The 20,268-nt window shown below is 33.1% G+C and overlaps 1 non-coding gene across 1 annotated transcript; it reads left to right on the plus strand.

Moving 5' to 3' along the window:
• The first annotated feature begins 3,600 nt into the window (after positions 1-3,600).
• On the plus strand, positions 3,601-3,761 carry LOC147822789 (U1 spliceosomal RNA). The gene has a single exon (XR_015445243.1). It is a non-coding gene; the product is annotated as a U1 spliceosomal RNA (small nuclear RNA).
• Positions 3,762-20,268: the final 16,507 nt, after the last annotated feature.

A 20,268-nucleotide genomic window follows, 5' to 3' on the forward strand; every position in this document is an offset into this window, starting at 1 on the left:
AATTTCAAGATCATTCATGTCAGCCCGATTACAGCTATTTTTTCTTCACCCATATCTCTTTTTTCAGTTCATGGTTCTTTGAGATTTTTCTCAATTTCTTATTTCTTCATCTGTGAAGCATAAGTCTTCTGAATTTCTGACAGAGTCACTCTGCATTAGAAGAGGTGTGCACATATTGTTATAGGTTTAGAAAACCATTCTGTCCCTGGCATGCTTGGTTTATCATGTATTGAATTTTACTATAAATTTGCCTAGTCTTAGTATCCTGGACTTATAATCATTTGTTATCCCACATTGGCATTGTGATTCATAAATTTTCTTCCTTTCCTGGATGTAAATAGAAAGAGGTACTCTAATCATAGCTGGTTACTGTCTTTACAACAAAACCTTTTAAACATTGATAAATTGCAGATATCCAGAAAACAAGAACAGGCAAGTCTTATTTGAAATGTTAATACCAAAAAAAAGCATATAAAGATAGTTACCCTAAAGGCAATCAAAGCTAGAACCATTCTTACATGGTATTTGCTTGTCCAGTAGACAAAAAACTTCTACTGAACCACTTTGAAATGCTTCAGCAGAAGACAACATTCGCAAAAACTCTAAGGCTTTTGGGGTTTCTGTATTTTGTGTAGATCTAATGACTGAGCAATGTATTTTGACATAAATACAGTAATTTGTATCCCATATTCTACAATAAAGGTACCTGTCCTGTATATCCCAAACAACTTTTCCTTGTAGGTTTATAACCTGTTATTTAGAAGAAGAACTAATGTACCAGAAAATTGTCTACAGTTTTAATAAACAACTAAATTCTCTTTAAAAATGATTCAAAGTAAAAAAAAGATTCAAAGTGATTAATAAAAAGGCTGTTTGTTCAGAAATTAAGGAAGATGCATTATGCTCCTGGACATGTTGACAATACACTTGGTGAAAGAAAGATGATCCAGAAGCACAAGCCCACCCTCTATATCCCACACCATCACCAAGACCATGCCTATCTCCATCCACAGTTTAAGGAGAGAAGCAAATGTCAGGAGAAATTGCAGTTTTAATTTGGCAAATTGCAGAATTTACGTTAGCTAAAAATGATTAACCTAGTTTCCTCTTTCGACCATGAGACTAGATAAGCAGAAATAAAGTATAGAGGAGGGGTTTGTATTAGATGTCACAGCCTTCTATGTTTCACAATAAAGAATTAGTTTTCATTGTAGTCAGAAACTTTTCCATAAACTTAAAAACTATAAGATTTACAAATGAATTTAAACCAATAATAAATAATAATTCAAATTGTAGAACTCAAACTTTTACAATATCATTAACCTCTGTATCACTTGTATGTTATGTTTCTGTATATAGGGTTTTTTGATGTGGGTGAATCAGACTATGACTTTTTAGGGGGAAAGACATATCGAGCAATTTATTAGAACTATTAAGGTTCAGAAAAAATTTCCAGTTCAAATTCACTCACTAAATTATTTTTCTGATACCATAAAACATTTTTTCTTGATTCACTGTCAGGATGAATTAATTTTAAATCTCTTTCTAATGAATAATTTCCAAATACATACAACCACACAATCCAAATAGAATGCTTCTTTTAAATATGATATTCTGTAAATATAAACTTATACATTTAAATTTGGACTTCTATTTCTGTCATATCAGAGACTCTATCAAATACTCTTAAGTAGACTTCCAATCATTATTGTCCTTAGTACTAAAAGCAATAAAATACATATATCTCCTTCAAAAATGATTTTAAATATAATCATGAAAGTCTACTTCTTTAGAAATTTAAAGAACAAAATAAAAGATACATGTTGAGAAACAGGTAGGTAAACTGTAGGGGGTGGGAGGGGAAAGAAGGGGAGGTGAAAGACCCACAAGTGAAAGTGACCAAGTTGTGAGATATGTGTGTGTATATATATATATATTTTTTTTCAAGCTGAATATAATTATTGCATATCACAAACACATACTAATGAAAATTAAATTAGATAAGAAATTGAGGAAAACACTTTATGCTCCTAAAGATGAAGATAATACACTAGGAGTAAAGAAAATGTTCTAGAAACACAAGTTCTCCCATTGCCAATTTCTTGCATTCTTTTTTGTTCAAGTGTGATTTCTTAATAATTCCATGAGAACCGAAATTTACAAGGACACAAAAGCCCAGTTCTATGGCCAGCCACAGTTCAGGGGTATTGGCAAACTCTTTCTCTCTCACTTTGTATATCTGTCCACATACACATTCACATTAACACATGTTTTACATAAATATGTATGCACATATGATGTGTGTCAGTATATATTTAAAATAATATTTTCACTTAAGAATTTTAGTCATCTGCATAATTAAGGATCAATGATATGTGGCTGACATTTATGGTAATTAACCTTATATTTACTTTGGCAAGTAATATTGATAATTTTCCACCTCTGATGTTTAAATTACATAATGATAGTGCTCAGTGGAGTTGCTCCTACTGGGAGTGATGACTACGTTTGCAGTTTCACTACTCCTGTAAATGAATGAGGGGAGTGCTGAAGGGGAAAAAAGATGAAGCACTATCAAATATTTCTTCTAGAATTTGATAATAAAATGAGGCTTTTATCCAAAAATTCTTTGAAGCAAACAATATTAAAATTTCCAAGGAACTTTGATCATATAAACCATCATTCCATCATGAAATGGGTCATATAATCTTGAATGTAATGAATAATAATATCACAAACAGCCAATAAATTAGTACAAATGATTGATATGAGTCTCACTAGCACTTTGTTAATAAAGTAGTAAGGAGGAGAGGAGGAAGTACGTGCAATAGGATGAAAAATTCCTTTGGAAGGGTGAAGCAAAAAGGAAGTGGGAAATTGGGTGCTTTCCTCTTTTCCCAGCCTTGGTCTGGCTAGTCATGTGTCTCTTAAAACTTTTATGCATAAATTCAAAGTGTCCACATTAATGCCCATAGTTCAGTAGTAAACTCTACATGTATGGCTTGCTAGCATTTTTTATTTGAATGAAGGTTTCACATATTTCCTGTCTCTTGATCATTAGCAAAATTATGAAGACACTGCATAAATTGTAGAGTTTTACATGTCACTTTACCAGAGATAAACAATCGTGGCTAAATAAACGTGAAAACATTATATTTAACATAAAAAGCAGAGTACAAAGAGGAAATGACACAAACCGTGAGACCAACTGAAGGCTCAAAGAATAAAAGCTAGTCACAGTCCATAGTGTGATACATTGTATCAGGTAGACAGGGGCCTAGTCCTTGTTCCCAGAAACCTGATATCTCCCCGAAGAGGCAAACTATTCTGAGACTCCGTGAATAAATGTAGAAGCCAAAATTCAAATCATTAAACAGGACAAGATATTAGCAGTTGATGGCAAGATGTTCCTACCTTAGTTAGGCAGTTATCTCAATATCATAAACTTCTTGTCAGAATGACCAACAGCAGGATTTTTAAATCACAGTAAGATTTACATGATTTGGAACTTGGCCAGGTATGGAGTACACTTACTACCTTAGACTCTTATGCCAATTATTATAAGTAACAACTTCTCTGTGTTTTCAGAAAATAACTTGGACACTTACCTGGCAGTGGAGATACCATGATCACCGAGGTGGTTTTCCCAGGGTGAGGTTCATCTATTGGACTCCAATGTGCTGACCCCTGTGATTCCCACAAATGGGGGAATCTCCATTCTATAATTTGTAGCGGTGGGGGCCTGCATGTGCACTCTCTCCTGCTAAAAATAAATAAATTGGGGTCTGGGAGAAATTTATTTAGCCTAAACATTTTATTTGTTCATAGATAAATGACTTGGTACTGAGGGCTAAGATATAGTATGTCCCATCTCAAAATTATAATACAGAAATGAAATTTATAATTCTTGTTCAGTAAAAGTGAACAGAGGAAAACACAACTTTAACCATGTGGAATTACTTGGTAGTGTGTCACAGAGCCCTAGCAGGGCTGTGGATTTACCTTTAATTTGGAATTCATTATACCTATTATTTTACATGTATTGCTCTTTTTTCAGTGTGCACAGCAGTTGTCTCTACTTCCTTTTGCAGTTGATTCTTGTAAAATTTCTATTTATATTAGATATCTTGGCATATTTCCTACATGGATCAATTAATATAGGTGGTTAAGAAGAATTTTAAAATATAAATGCAAGCAAGTTTTAAAGATAATGGCTTTGAAGAATTTGAGAAGGCCATGTAAATTAATAAAACACACAGAATTTTCCCTATCCAATGATGTTGCCCAAGTTTTCACAGTATATCTCTGGAAATATTTTCAGGCTAGACTAGTAGGGAATAATATAATTCTATTAATTCAGGTCCTGTGTGTGTGTGTGTGTGTGTGTGTGTGTGTGCACGTGCACGCACATATGATAACCAACAGACCTTCTAAAAGCCAAAAAACAATTATCTATTAAAAATACTTGTAATACAATTTTATTTTTATTTGTGAGACAGACACTATTATAATCTGTTTTACAAATGTGTTAACTGAACCTAGTGAGTCTTAGTAACTAGATCAAGCTCAATAAGTAAGTCATAGACTTAAGGTCTGAAGTCCTGTCAGTTTTCTTACCTAACTTCTAAATTACTGTCCATACTTAATACACATTGGACAGAGTCAAAAATACAGACTGGTAAGACTGTAACCTTGGGCATGACACAATGTATCACTGGTCACTGCTGTGAAACAAAAGAATTGAAGCTGGACGACTAGTAAGGCCTATGACATAGCATGGAGTAGTGATGGTCATCTCTTTCAATAAGGGAGGAACATTGAACCACACTGGTTTTGCTTAAGAATGACTTAGGTGAATTCTTGGAGACAAGTAGTCAAAGACTTTTAACTCCCAACCCAACTCTTTGGTCACATGTCTAGTCCAAGTAATGGTACCTGAAAGTGAGAGGTGCTGAAAGTCCCGTAGATGACAAGAGTTCAAGAAACACTCATATTTCTATTACTAGGAAACATTGTTTAAAAAATGAGAGACATTTATAAAAGCATTGTTTAAAGATAAAAGACAATGAAAATCAAATTAATCTAGCTTTGTATTCGTAAGAAAGAGAAAGTGATCTTGGTCCAATTATCTAAACCTCTGGGTCTCAACATCTGCATTTTCAAAGTGAACTAGTTAATGTAAGTAAACTCTAAAGTTCTTAGGGAAAATACCTAGCTGCTATGGTTTAGAAGCTTTAATTGTATCCTTAAATAATGATAAACTTTCCTATTTAAATTTAGGTCAGTCATTTTTTTATTCAATATTACAGTTTAAAAACTGATTCCAAGTATTAAAATACATCATAACTGCAAAACATAGAATCAATTTTACTGTAAGACAAAAAGCAAGAAAAAACTCCAATGTTACATTTCATGTTTTGTTTTGGTGTTGGAAACTTTTGTGAGGTGTTTGTTGTTTGTATTTTGGAAGTATTTTTATTTTTGTTTACTTTAGTTTTGCTTCTGGGTACCTGGTTTCTCAAGGTTTTTCTCCTATTGTCTCAGTCCTATCAGGAGGTGTTCAAATGTAAAGCTTAGTTTAATATTCTCTGAACAATATTTGGAAACTTCTGGAAAATAGGCACTATATAAATCTAATAAACAAATGGTAAATGTTAGAAAATATTTTAAAAATCACATTAAAATAAAATTTCATTATGCTGTATTTGTCTTTGACAGTCTTAATAAACCATAACATGTTTATATTAAATTCATTGTCAATATAACATCACTTCACCTCCTGCTATATAAATGATTAAAAATTTCTAATCACCTTGGACTGATAACACTTTTCCTAAATGTTTCACTATTATGCTGCAGTCAAAAACAGTTTCAGTTTTAATAATGCAAAATATCCTTCAACATAAATCACCAATTATTAGCCATATTTTGACATAAACAATATATCACTGGATACTCCCAAAGATATTAAATTTCCCAAGTGGAAAATATATTTAAGCATATTTCCACACTAAAGTGCTGAGTCAAAGGAATATAATTACAATGTGAAATAAGCATGATCTTTGGTTTCAATTAATAAATTCCTATTGATTTTACAATTTTGTTTAATTACACAATAGTCAAGCTCTATACACAAAGAGATGTGCTTTATTAATTTTAAAACAAATATATTTAAATATGAGTTGACCATCTCTTGTAGGTAGTAATCATTGAAGTGAAAAGCTTAATTATCTTGTCAGTGTCTTATTTTCCTAAACATTTTCTTTGCTCTCCACTCATCCTACATAAAAAGTGAAGCTAGTTTATTCCTCATTCAACTCTAGATATATACCAGTGTGCCCATTACATTAAAATCAATAAAGGGAAACAATTTTTCCAGAAAATCATCTTTGTAGTTGTCCAAACTGGGGGAGGGAATATCTACATTCCTTAGCCAATCAAATTGATAGCCACTTTGTCACCCAGGACCACTTCCTAGAAGCCATATTCATCATAAAGTCTTATTCATCATAAAAAGAAGGAATCCCTCCCTACTCCTACTCCTTTATTCCTGAGATTCCATGGAAAGAAATGAGGACAGGAAAAGTTAGTTTTGATGTAGTTTATATAGGTGGTCTTCCACATATTTAGGAAGCCCATATTCTAGGAAATAGCCAGGAGATGAAATGTTTATTTCTTCATAGATAGTATGTAAGAAGTGAAAAAATGTGACATAGTAAGATGGCAGAATTAGATGAAGGCAAAAAGTCCCGTTGATTTCAAGAGGGTGTCATTTAATGGACTGTCTTTGAATTGGTGTTTTGATTAAATGGCGCACCCACATTAAAGTCATAACCATATAGGTCTAGTGCTAAATAACAAAGACGTGTTTTTTCACATCCCAAGACTAAAGAATCAGAATTTTCCAGGCAAATTGATAGACAATCTACACTTTGACCAAAGACTTCCCGTGTATGTGTGTGTATAGCCATGTGCTTGCCTGTTTATTTTAGAGTACATATGTATTTGAATAGCAAATACATTATTGTTCATTATACATGGCATTTAGAGCTTCCTGGTACAGGTAACATCAATGTGATAGAGAGGGAATAATATCAGTGTGATAGAGAGAATTTGAGTAAAGGGCAAAAGTCAAGTGTAATCATGTAATTAGATCTAGATTTATGCCTTTCATAAAAGAATACTAAATAAAGTAAAATTTTATAGGTTCAGGTATAACTTGAATACATTAAAGACAATGTTTTCCAAACAGTAGGACTTCTAATATCCTAGAATGTGTACTAAAATTTCAGAATCATTTGACTTTGTTCTAGTTGGCCACAGTAATTCAATAACCTTTCTATTTTCATTTTTCTTTCTTGCCTGCTAGTGGCATGAACACAAGTAAATCAAAGAACAGCATTTTTAAGTGTCTTCTGCCTCATTGCTGGGCCTCTTTTCTCTTGTGGCAGAATCAATGTTAGATAGTAAGATTGGAAATTAATGTATCCAATATGTCTAATTATTACAAAACTTGAAACCTGAAAGAAGCGAGAGACATATATTCATACAAACATACACTAGAAACTGCATACACAGATATTTCTATTTCTATTATAATCATCTAGAAGAGTCTGCCAATTTATGATTGTTAGTAAATAGTTTAATAGATAAATAATTAGAACAAGGGTATACATTATAATTGTCCTCTGAGATCAGAAAAGACATCAATCGATATGTTCTAAAGTAGAAAAGTCTTCACAATAAAGGTTAGTTTGAATATGGCTAGAATTTACACAGTAGGAAGACATACGTAAGAAATTTCATGACAGGTACTAAGAAATACATGGACTGACAAGCATAATGTATGTTTGTGAAGGGAGGGGAGGGCAAGGATTTGACCAGAAAAGTGACTTTATTGGATAGTTTGTGCACAGATTTGGTCAGATGGGGTGGAGGCAAGACATAGTCTGGTCCTCTGCAAGATCAATAATTTGCTTGTAGTCAAATAGACTCTTCTTTCTTTACAGGCAATAATTAAGTGGGATACAGAAAACATGGAATTTGGTGTTTGGGAATCTTTATAAGATATATTTTTATTGTTTCTATGCAGAGAAAAGAAAACTTTAGAGTTGAGTTTGTCTTCATCCACACTACCAAATTTTTTCCAAAGCACTCATTTACAGCGTATAGTAAAAATTGTCGGTGTTCTAGCAAGTAAATATCCCATATTTATTCCTCCTGAAATTTTACTATTCAAACATGCAACCCTCTGTGCACCTACTCACGCAAACACACACACACACACATGCACACGCACACATACAACACACACACACACAGGACAACAAACGGGTTGGGGACATTGACCCTCACCTATGGATGCCTTTAAGATGCTTTATCTCCCCATTTCTATTCTATATTGTATGATTATTTTTATTTACCAATTAAGGTCTGAAGTAAAAACATCTTGAATTAATTTATTTCTGATTTCTTAATTTATTACAGGCATTGATTTAAAAATAGCAGAATGATTGCTGTGGTGTGAGTGTTTGCACCTTCCTCAAAATCTGTTTGTTGAAATCTAATCTCCAATGTGATAGAATGAGGAAGTGGACCTTTCAAGCAGTGACTATATCACAATGACATTGCCACCATGAGTGGAACTGGTATTCCAATGAAACTTTTCTACCCTTTGCTGCAGGTGACAACATGGACAGAAGGTAACATCTATTAACCAGGTATGGCCCTTAACAAACACCAGGTTTGTCAGTGCCTGGATCTTGATTTTCCCTACCTTTAGAACTGTGAGAAATACAGTTTTGATTTTTGTACATTACCCAGGTTTTGGTATTTTGACATTGCAACCCATACAGACTAAGACGGTGAGCAAATTCAGGCAATGACATGGAGGAAATTTTGTCATGAAACTTTGGGAAAGACATTTCCATGGTCTGAAGAGAAAAACATCGGGTTAGAAGCTTTCTCTTTCTCTGAATGACAGACTGTGGAGGTGAGAACCCTTAAACTTCAGCCTCCATTTTGCAATCACATAGGAGCCAAACAATGACTACCAAGTTAAGTCAAATGTCAGGCTTGAGCTACTTCTGAACGTGTAATGCAGGCATCATTAAATTTTCCTCCGCATGTAAAATTTGTATCTCCTATTCTCTTAGTTGCTGCTGAAATCCTCCTAATTAAAATGTAGAATTTAAAGAAGCATTCCAATTAGCAGACTAAGCATAGTTTAGGGTTCTGTGCATGGGTTATTCTGTACCAATCACTCATAAAACACTTCTGTGCAGGTTTTTGTGTAGTACAAATTGACCTTTTAGTTGTCTAAAATCTGTCTATAATATGACACAATTTCTTATTAGCATAAGACAAACTTAATTAACTTTGAGTATTCCTGTTACTTTAGATAAATTCAATGGCATGCCCTTAGAGTAAAGTAATTGGGTTCTCAATGGAATGCATATTATATTAATTATAATATGTCTCTGAACATGGCAGAATACATGTCCCTTAAATTATCTTCCTTTGAATTTAGGGAGACTGGGGTGCTACCTCCAAATTTATATTCGCTTTTATATTATAATTTATTTCTGGTACCCTTAATTATTTATCCAGTCAAATGAATATATTTCTCTAAGATGATCAGTGTGTCAAGAAAAACCACATTATCGGCAGTGGGACTATACAATCAAGTTTTTTTTAAACCTATTCCAGAGAGAAATATAAAGAAAAATAAACCCTTAGTTGGACATCTGTTTGAAAAATACTTTTTCATGACTTCATTGAAGTATTTGAAGGACTTTTATAGATTTTTTGCTTCACATTAAATAAGCTCCACACTTTGTTTGCATGGACTGAAATTCACTTAGAGTGAAGTAGAACTGAGTATATATGATGTCACTTGAAAATACAGTGCTAGATGTTCTATTTGTAGTTGCCTGAGGGCTGCCTGGTATTATTGAGAGTGATTTCATTTACTTAAAGTAAGTGTCTGTTGAAAAGATTTATTTGCTCCCATACATTTCCCATATCATCTCACTGTCTTTAAGCAAAAATGTCGAGTTTATATTTGGATGTGTCATGGTCAGACCAGCCGTATTTTGCAGTTATCATTCTCATCATCAAGAAGGACCAAGTTTATGTCCGTGATTAGATGCATTCAAACTGGAGATTGTTCAAGGACTTGGATTGAGGAACTCTTCCAGATGGATCAACTTAAGGGAAGATGGTATGACTGCCAAACCCACAGAACTACTTGATTTCAGAACATCCCATAGATTCCGAGTTTTCAAACATCAGGCCACACAGTTCGTGACTGGTTTTCTAAACATTCAAATCTATGCGAGAGCAGAGAAGCACCAATGCTAACATTATAATCCATTTAATGAATGCTTTACAGTATAATGCTCTTTGTAATAAACCTACACAAATATCAGAGTCTTATTTGTTCTTTATCAAGTAGCACTTGATATTAATAATATAACAACTGTACAAAGAAAATCTATGAACATGGAATTTGTTTTTTTTTATTTTTAAAAATTGTTTAATGAATTTATCAGCAATTTTGAAGACTCTTGGTGGATGTCTACTAGAGATCTGAGATCTGTGGAAACTCTTCTCCATATCATAGTCCACCTTTGTGTCCAAGCTTTAAATTAGCAGGTTTTGATCAGTATAGTCTCAACCACCAGTAATTTGATAGTTTTGACTTTTGGTCTTCTTCTTGTATGCTGTGTGTCTGTTTCAGAGAAGCCACATTTACGTATCCAGTTTCAGAATTCTGTGAATGGGAAAGAGACGCAGGGGACTCTGGGATTGTCGTTGCTGCTTCTGGCTTATATTCTTCAGTTTCTTGAAGATTTCCAGCTGACTCTACCAAACCAATTCCTGAGGAGCAAAGCATTTTTCCTGGATAGAGAAGATAACCAACTACAGGAAAATTATTTCTGTCTCATGTAGCAAGTTGTCCTCTTAGAGCCCATTTTATGGTGCATCTGGATTGATAAAAGAGAGGAAACAATTGGTGACATTCCTGAGTTTGAAGTATGGAATTTGATTTTTAACATAAAACTTAGTCAATAATTATAAGAAGTTTGGGCCAGGGATTCAGCTCATTGGTTCCGGCACCTGCCGGAGTTCCATCCCCAGTACTAAAAAAAAAAGAAGTTATACTTGAATTTCCAAATTTTTAAATTCATTAGTTTGAGTGATGCTGCCTTTTAATTTAACATATATATCTATATATGTTCTTTAATAATTCAGCACACACATAATATATATAATATAATAATATACTGTATAATAAAATATTACATATTATATAATTTTGTATAAAATAAACTATAATTGTATATGTAATCATATATGATATCATAATATATAAAAACAATTTATCACAGTTCATAACAGCTAAGTCTTGGAAGTGGCCTATATGTCTGTCCATCAACAGATGAATGGATAAAAAAAATATGGTATGCATATAGAATGGAGTATTAGTCTGCCATAAGGAAGGATAAACTTGAGTCAGTTGTAGAAAAATGGATGTACATTGAGACCATAATGTTAAATGAAATAAACCACTTGCACAAGCTTAAGTATTGTATGGTTTCTCTTATATAAAAGTCCCATAATATACATAAAAAGCAATGAAGGATAGATGGCAGGAAGTAGGGAAATAGTTCTTTGGCAAAAATGGAGACTATGTGAAAGAGGGAAAGGGATGAAACAAAGAATTCAGATATGTTATGTACATGTACCAACTCCTCATTGCGTTCTGCAAACATGTACTAATAAAAATTAAAAACTAAAAATAAATATACATATACTTAATTTTCCACATACACAATTACTGAAACATTTTCTTTACAGTGATAGAATTTCTTTTAGTATTTCTTAGTTTTTCATCTTCTACTTTCTGTCATAATCAAGGGTTAGATTGTCACAATTTCTTTGAGGATGCAATTAAAGACCATATAAATTTCACTCTCTGAACACTGCAACTATATTTGTGTTGTGTAATCCCAAAAATTTCAGGAGTGGATTGAATGGTAAAGGAAGGAAGTCTAAGAACACTAGATCACTTTTGCTTTTGCACAAAATGTTTGAAATTTGGTTATGAGGTTGAATTAAGAAGTTGTGTGATGTCAAATAGGCATGCTCATACCAAAATGGAGAAAGTTATTTTGAAGAAAGGAAGAGAAATTAATAATAACAATAAATAAGAATATATGAAACCTGAGAACCAGACAAAAGAAACCATTGACCCAGCAGATAGCTGAGGGAGGAGAACATGGTCCTAGTGACTTCTCTTTTTTTTTTGGTACCAGGGATCAAACTCGGGAACTTGTGCTTGCGAGGCAGGTGCTGGAACCACTGAGTTAAATCCCCGGCCCTATAGTGACTTTTTAATGTGCAATAGGTCTTTCATGAGGTATAATCTGCACTTATTTTCCTTTCCTCCATGAGAAATGTCAAAAAGCAATTTATCTTTGTTCAAGTACTTTGAATACATTTTTTTTACAATAACAACAAATCTCATTTTTTGGAACCTCACATAGAAAAACCTTCTTACCTCCTTTATGAGCACTGAAGTTCTTGTTACATTGATAAACAGGCATGGAATTAAGATTAAAGAAAGCAATGAAGCCAGAGAAAGAATTTCTGGGTACAGTATACTTTTTTTCTAAAAAAAACTATTGTTTTTATTTAAAGAATGTTATTTATACTTTGGGTTTGCATGAGATGAGAGCTTACCCAAGCAATTTATTTAATTATTTATTTGTCTCCTACATGTTCCAGTGCAATCATGAAAATTAAAACAAAAAGAAAAACTATTAGCCAAGCATCATTGAAAGACAAAGAGTATGTAAAAATTGAAAGAAAATTTTATCAAAATCTCAGCTTTCTTTTTTTTTAACACAATGATCCTACAATTTATACAGAGTTGACAAGTCTCAGATTAGCAAAAGACAATCTTGAAAAATAGGAACAAAGTTGGAACACTCACCCTTATCTATTCAATTACTTAATATAAAGCTGTAGCCAAGACAGGAATGTGGTACACACATAAAGACCGACATATTGATAAGTAGAATAAAACCTGAAGTCTAGAAGCCAACCCTGATATTTATAGATAGTTGATTTTCGACAAAGGTGATGAATCGATGAAAAAAGACGATCTTTTTTAACAAAAATCCTGGGACAACTTGCTATTCATAGAAATTTAAAGTTGGATGCTTCCTGACATGATGTACCATGATTAACTTAAAATAAATCATACAAGTAAATGTAAGAGCTAGAAAACCTGGATTTCATTAAAAGGGAACCATTTTGTACTTTAAAGCACCCCTCTGAGAAAGTGAAAATACAATCAAGAGAACAAGAAAAAATATTTACAAATCATAAGGGAATTTGTATTCAGAATATTGAAGAAAATAACCTCTCATAACTAAATAATAAAGAGATAAATAAACCAACTGAAAACTGGATAATGAATTTGAGGAGCTATTCTCCAGAGGAGACAGATATGTGTCCCATAAGTCCATTAAAATATGTCCAGCATCATTGTCATTAGAGAAATTGTACAATAAAAAAATAATGACAAGTATTGAAAACGAGTGGGGAAATGTGAAGCCTCATTACATCATTTTGAAATTTTAAAATGCTGGAGGAACTTTGCATAACAGTTTGATGGTTCCTTAAAATCATAAACCATGTGACCCAGAAATTCTGCCTCTTATCTCTATAACCAATTTATAACAGTGCAACTCATAATAGGTAAATTATGGAAATAGTTTAGATGTTTCCACATCAGTTAAATCATGTTTCCATAAAAACTAAATTACAGGAAAAACTTAGATGCCACTTTGTCTTTATCCATCCATGGATATGGATTAATTGATAAGCAATAAATACATATGTATATACACATGTATATATATGCATATATGTCTGTAAATGTATATATATATATGTCAGCCACATAAATGATAAATGTTGACTCATCTGTAGGAAAATAGATCTTTAGGCCATATTTTATGTGAAATAAGTCAGACACAGAAAGTTAAATATAATATGGCTTATCTTATATGAAAAACCCCAAATGTGAATAATTTAAAGACCAAAATAAAGGGGAGATGATAGAAAAAAATGGAGGTAGACTTTGAAGAGACAGGGAAGGGAACCACAGGAAGGGGAAAGAGGATCATTAAAGAGGAAAAAAAGAGAATAAAATAAGACCATTTTATATCTATACCTATCTATAAAAATATTAAAAACATATTAAGTCTCTAAAATAGATGCAATTTCTGTGCATCATAGAAAACAATAAAATTTTTAAAAAAACAGAAAAAATAATAAAACATATACACGAAAAGCATATGTGAATGATTATAGCACCATTATAAACAATATCTAAGAAGTGGAATCAACTAAAATACCCATTACCTATAAATAAACACAATGTTTATTACATATTATTGGGCATTATGTGGAAATAAGAAAAGAATGTCTTGTTTATGTGCTATGCTATACATAGATGAAGCCTGAAAATGCTATTCCAAATGAAAATGACCAATCAGAACCCCACCTATTGTATAATGCCATTTGTATTAAATGTCCAGATTGGGCAAATGGATAGAGACACAAGGCAGGGTTGCTCTAGAATCTTGGGGCAGTGAAGAATGGGAATGCTGTTGAGGGGAATGGGGCTTCTTTTGGAATGATGAAAAGGTTTTAAAATTAGAAGACTTTTACATAACTCTCTGAGTAAGCTAAGAACACACTGAACTACCTACTTCACAAAGGAAAGTTTATATGAATTATATCTCAACAAAGTTTTTTAAAGTAAAATAATAAGCTAAAAGTCATAGTTGAACCTATTTTCTGTAGCCTCAAAGCTGAATAAAACATTCATTTTCTGTATAACATCAAATTTAGACCTCTTTGGCACCCACTAATTGTTGGTGGGGCTCCCTTGCTAGCCACTTAACAAAGGTTATTTTTTTTTTTCCAAGGATCGAACTTGGGACCTTCTTCTTGTGAGGCAGGTGGCAGAACCACTGAGCTAAATCCCGGGCCAATAAAGGATATCTTAATACTAAGGATGAAGTGTGAAGGCTTAAGTAACAATAAAACAGCTGTTAGTGAGTTTGAAAAGAGGACTGAAAAGGAACTCTGCTTTTTAAATCAGTTACTGCAGGCTAGAGGAAAGGATAGAAGGGAATGGGATTAATATGAGAAAATGGAAAAACAGGAACAAAATCTTTGTAAATAGGGAGGAATGGAGGGGTTGAAGGGAGGGCTGGGCAAGGGTGAAAAATAAGAACCAAGAGAGACTATGTAAAGGTGCAAATTTCCAATGATGAATGTCATTATATTGTATACCTAAAATGTACCAATGATTAGAATGAATAATTGATAATGCAAAATAGGAAGAAAAGGTCCAAAGGGGTAGGGGTAGTGGGAGGGGCAGGGGAAAGGAAAGAAGGGAAAGGAAAAATGCTGAGAAATGGAAAAAATGGAAATAAAGTCTTTGTAAATAGGGAAGGGTGGAGGGGGTGAAGGGAGGGCTAGGAATGGGGAAAAAATAAGAACCAAGATGTATTATGTAAAGGTACAATTCCCAATGAGAAATGTAATTGTGTTGTATACCTACAATGTACCAATTTAATAAAAAATTACTACTTCAGGCTGCTGATGAATAGAATTAATAATGAATACGTTGTTTGTATATGTAGTATCTGTATGTTAATAGTAGAGTGGATGCTGAATTTGCCACTGACATTCTAAAGTTTGTGTAGATAGCATTTTTGAAATAATATTTAAGGACGTGACTATAATACCTCCATCTTATATTTATTACAAGTTTGTACTATGGTCATGACAGTAATTTAAGTGCTTAAATCAAGTCAATTGTAAGTCTCAGTCCTTTGAAAATAAGGTTCTTAACAATCACATTCATTTGAACATGGAGGTAATAAAGAAATCAGCATATTGTATGCTCCAAGCTAATGTATTAAAACAGTGTGGAAATGTAGCCATAACCAATATATATTTCTAAATATTGATCACGGGCAAACCAATGTCTTTGGCCTAGAGTTTTTAATTGATAAGGAGTTCATTTATTATAGCAACAAATAACCAAAGCACAAACAAATCAATATACCATGTGTGCTCCAACCAATATATTACATTTATAGTTCAATAAAGTTGTCACGTGCAATGATGTTTCTCATAAATGTGACAATCTAATTTTTCAAGTATTTAAAAGTATTAATTTCTAGTAAAATTGAGGAAATAACATTACAACTCATGCTTTTTCCCTTTTATTGTGTCAACTGTGTATATTAGATGCTGGAAAATTTTATAGCCCTATCCATTTCTGGTAGTTTAGTAGTTGATATGCAAAATACACCATAACCAACTTTTAATTTTAGGGTTAGAATCAAAATAGGATCCAATGAATGCCAGTTATTAGAATGAACCGAACGGCTATCATTTCATGTTTCAGATAAGACTAGTTTGTGAAAAGAAAGTGATTACTGCATTTTGCAATTCGGTTTTTATTGAGCGATAAATAATTTCTTGATCCTTATAATAATAGTAAAATTTTATGTTTTCACTTAAAACTAGTATGAGGATTTTTCACTTTAGGTCACTAATCTTGCATTTGATTAGAAATGCGCACTGTTCATTATTGAAACTATATTTTTCATTTTACTTATAGTCATATTTTAACTATAATTTTCAATATCTAAGATGAAATTGCAGCCAAAGTGCAAGTCAATGGAACTTAACATAGGCTGAAAGCTTCAATGGAAAATGTCTGCCTTGATGACTCACAGAAATATCTCTTCCTGGAAGGACAGGGTCCACCTTGACATTGCATGTGATACTTTCTCCTGTCTCCAGGCCTAAAATACACCAGGTTTTAGAGGCTACCTATTTGTATTTCTTTTTAAAAGAACCAACCTGTTATAAAAAGTGACATTGACCTTTAATTCAATCCCTTTATCTCTCTAGGTTACTCTATAGCTCACTAGGTATAAAATCATGTACCTTGTTACTGGAATGTCATCAACATGAATAATGGATCTCAGGCCCATGGAGATGAACCTTAGAAGGTAATGTTGCCAACAAAGCCTTTATTGTTTACACAGACATTTGAAATGATATGTTTGGAACATCTAAAGAATTGAAAGGAAGTGGTTTAAAAGTTATAATTGTATTTACAAAACACAGAATTTTGAACCTGCCAAGGGTGGTAAACAGGAATATGTTAATAAATGCTATGGTTCTTGAACATGAACATTGACTTTTATTTTTCTCATAATGATATGAAAATTAGATGGAGCCTGATGGTGCCATGCGTATTGGATACAAATGGTACTTCCAAACTGGTTGGTCTTAAGATACTAAACCTTAGGTTAGAAGTGTGATAGTAAATTTCAGTGCAAATAATTTCCAGAAACATTACATCTCCCTGTAATATGTCCACCTCCCATTTCCTTTAAACTATGTGTGTTCACTCAGAATTCTGTTATCACCTTTGTGATTTTTTTACCTGTAAAGAAATACAAAGAAGTACATAGAAGTATTTTTGTACTTATAAAGATTTTACCTATAAAAATAAAGGACCTTTTTTTCTTTTAAATGAACTGCAATTAGTAAGTATAAAATCGCATCGTGAATTAGCATTGGTGGTTTTATCTCATTCACACACAATAGATTAGTGATATCATAGGTACCACAAACTGAGGGAGAACACTGGCTATTGTGTGATGATAATGGTTAGCATTGCATTGTCACCATCAGAACAAACTGTTGAGTGGTCAAAGAAGAAGGTACTTAGTCAACAGCGACCTGACTTTGAATGGCAGAGGAAGCCTCCTCACCCAAAGTTGTGTTATTTCTTTGGGAAAGATGTGACACGGATCAGATAAAAGTACATCTAACCAGGGAAAATACAGGGTCCCAGTTAACATCATTTTTCCCTTTTCCAGTTGTTTCCCTCCCTTCTTTCTCATGCTTTCTTTCCTGGAAAGCTGACCTGCACAAATTACATGAAAAGTTCTCATATCTTTAACATGTGATGGGGCTCCTGCCAAAGAGAAAAAGAAGAGGAGCGAGTAGGTACAAGAAGTCAGAATGTTTACTCTTCCAGCTCTATTCTTGTGAGATTATCGCTCTTCTTGTTTTGTTCTAAAAACAGCTATTGCTCTCCCTTATCTCCCTTTAGGTTCTGGTAGCCAATCTCTCTTCCTTATATCTCTTAGTCCTAGGAGTGGTAAAATATTTGTCTCCATGAGATCTGGATTACTGTATTATTCCTCCTGCTATCTCTGTACCTTTATAAAGCAGTCCTTCTACAAAACATTTATTTTCTCTCTGATAGTCCGTCTATTTTTGCTAGTGTATAAATGATCCCATTGCATAATACTGGATCAAATAGAAAGCTTTATATATTTTTTGCAATAAAGTGGGAAATTTTATCAGATATCTGGATCTACTACCTCCAGAATAGAAATATTGGAATACCCATCAAAATGCTTCACTTATTATTACTTTTTCTTTTCTGTTTGATGAATTTTTGGTGGCCTGCAGCCAAAGTGGCCTTTACGCAGAGTTGGAAAACATCTCCATGGCTGCCATCTGGTGTACTCTTCTCATGCTGAGATGCCCTGTCTATGTAAGAAAGACATCGAGCATACCTAAACCAATTGAACTGAGAGAAAATACGCCATTTATAGTCCAAAAAAGTGAAAAATGAAGTTCGTTGCACTTTCAATCATTTTTACCAGATAATCATAAAATATATTTTGAGTTGATATTTATAAAATTAAAGAACAACTGTTGGATCCATACAGATGTTTATTATATTACATTTTTGAAATTATGAAATTGTTATTTAACTCACAAGTCAAAAGCATGTATTTATATATAATCATAATCTTGTTTTTATCATTGTTATTATTATTATTGTTATTTCAATTTTATCCATTTTGCTCATTCATTTGACTGCTCTGTTCTCTCCTGAAAGCAAATGATAACTAAACACATTGCCTTTTCTTTCCAATAAACCCACAATATTGCACTTCTTATGATTCAAAATGCTCTGAAATTTTGGCTCAGTTCCATTTTGCGTCTCTCAGACACTAGCAGCTCATTGATAAATTTAAGTGGACTTTGGAAATAAGCAATAAAAAACATGAAAGGCCTGATAGACTTGTTTTATGAGTTGAGATTAACATAATTAAAATACATATCTTAAGGGAAAGAAAAGAATTCTAAAGGGAAAGATACAAGTACAATTAGTTCAAGTGTGCATCAATAGTGAAATTACATCATAAAGAAATAAGAGATATATCTGTTAATAAAGCACAACATTGCACTACAAAGAAACCTAAAAAAAGAACATTTAGGCTAAGGACCAAAAATTATAACTTAAATGAAGCTATGCCAGCTGTGAGGTATTCTTCTGAAGATATCATTTGAGACTCAAAATATCTCATTTGCTCATAATGGAATGAACCTAAAAATTTGAAATCATTTTTTTTCCGACAAAGATTGAAACCAATTCATGAATTATATTTCACACTTTTATGTTCACATTTCATTTTAAGTTATTCACATAGCTGTACAACTTGAAAGCATTCTAGGGAGAAGTGGAGTTATTTAATTCTGAAGAGAAGACATTTAAATTTTTCTTTGCTTGAACTTAGATAAATACAGTGTCAGAGCAGACCACTGTTTCTTTTAGATAGAAAAATTTATAAAACAGTGTGATAGTCAAATTAAAAAAAAAATTCCCCATTGGCATTTGACCAAAGTCTATAAAACCCAGAAATGACCCTTTTATTGGGTGAATAGAAACTTTCATTGCCATGATTAAAAGAAAGCCTTCCTCTACCTAGATACATCTCCCATCGGGAATTTATATCGCTTCTAAGGCGATGCTGATGTGTAAAGCCCATCATATCTGATTTCACTTAGCCTCTTCAGTTAAATCTTTCCAGCTTTCAAACATCTCAAATCCTCTGAGTTAACTTTGCTGATGTTGCCTCTTAAGTGGAAGAAAGACAAATACTAGAGGGGGCCAGTCCCTTGGAGTAACACAACCCCTTTCTTCCTCTCTGTGATGTTAAGGACAGGAAGGATCTCTCTTGCCCATCACACCTCCTAATTGTGATGTGAAATTTTTCTCCTCAGTTGTCATTGGGTTGTGGACCTGGTGAGCAATCCGCTGTTGTATGGAAAGAAAAGGGAGGCCAAATG

The sequence above is a fragment of the Heterocephalus glaber genome, unplaced genomic scaffold (genome assembly GCF_053883595.1).
Source record: "Heterocephalus glaber isolate CG9 unplaced genomic scaffold, H.glaber_assembly_v1.0 deba00001608, whole genome shotgun sequence".
NCBI classification, from domain to species: Eukaryota; Metazoa; Chordata; class Mammalia; order Rodentia; family Bathyergidae; genus Heterocephalus; species Heterocephalus glaber.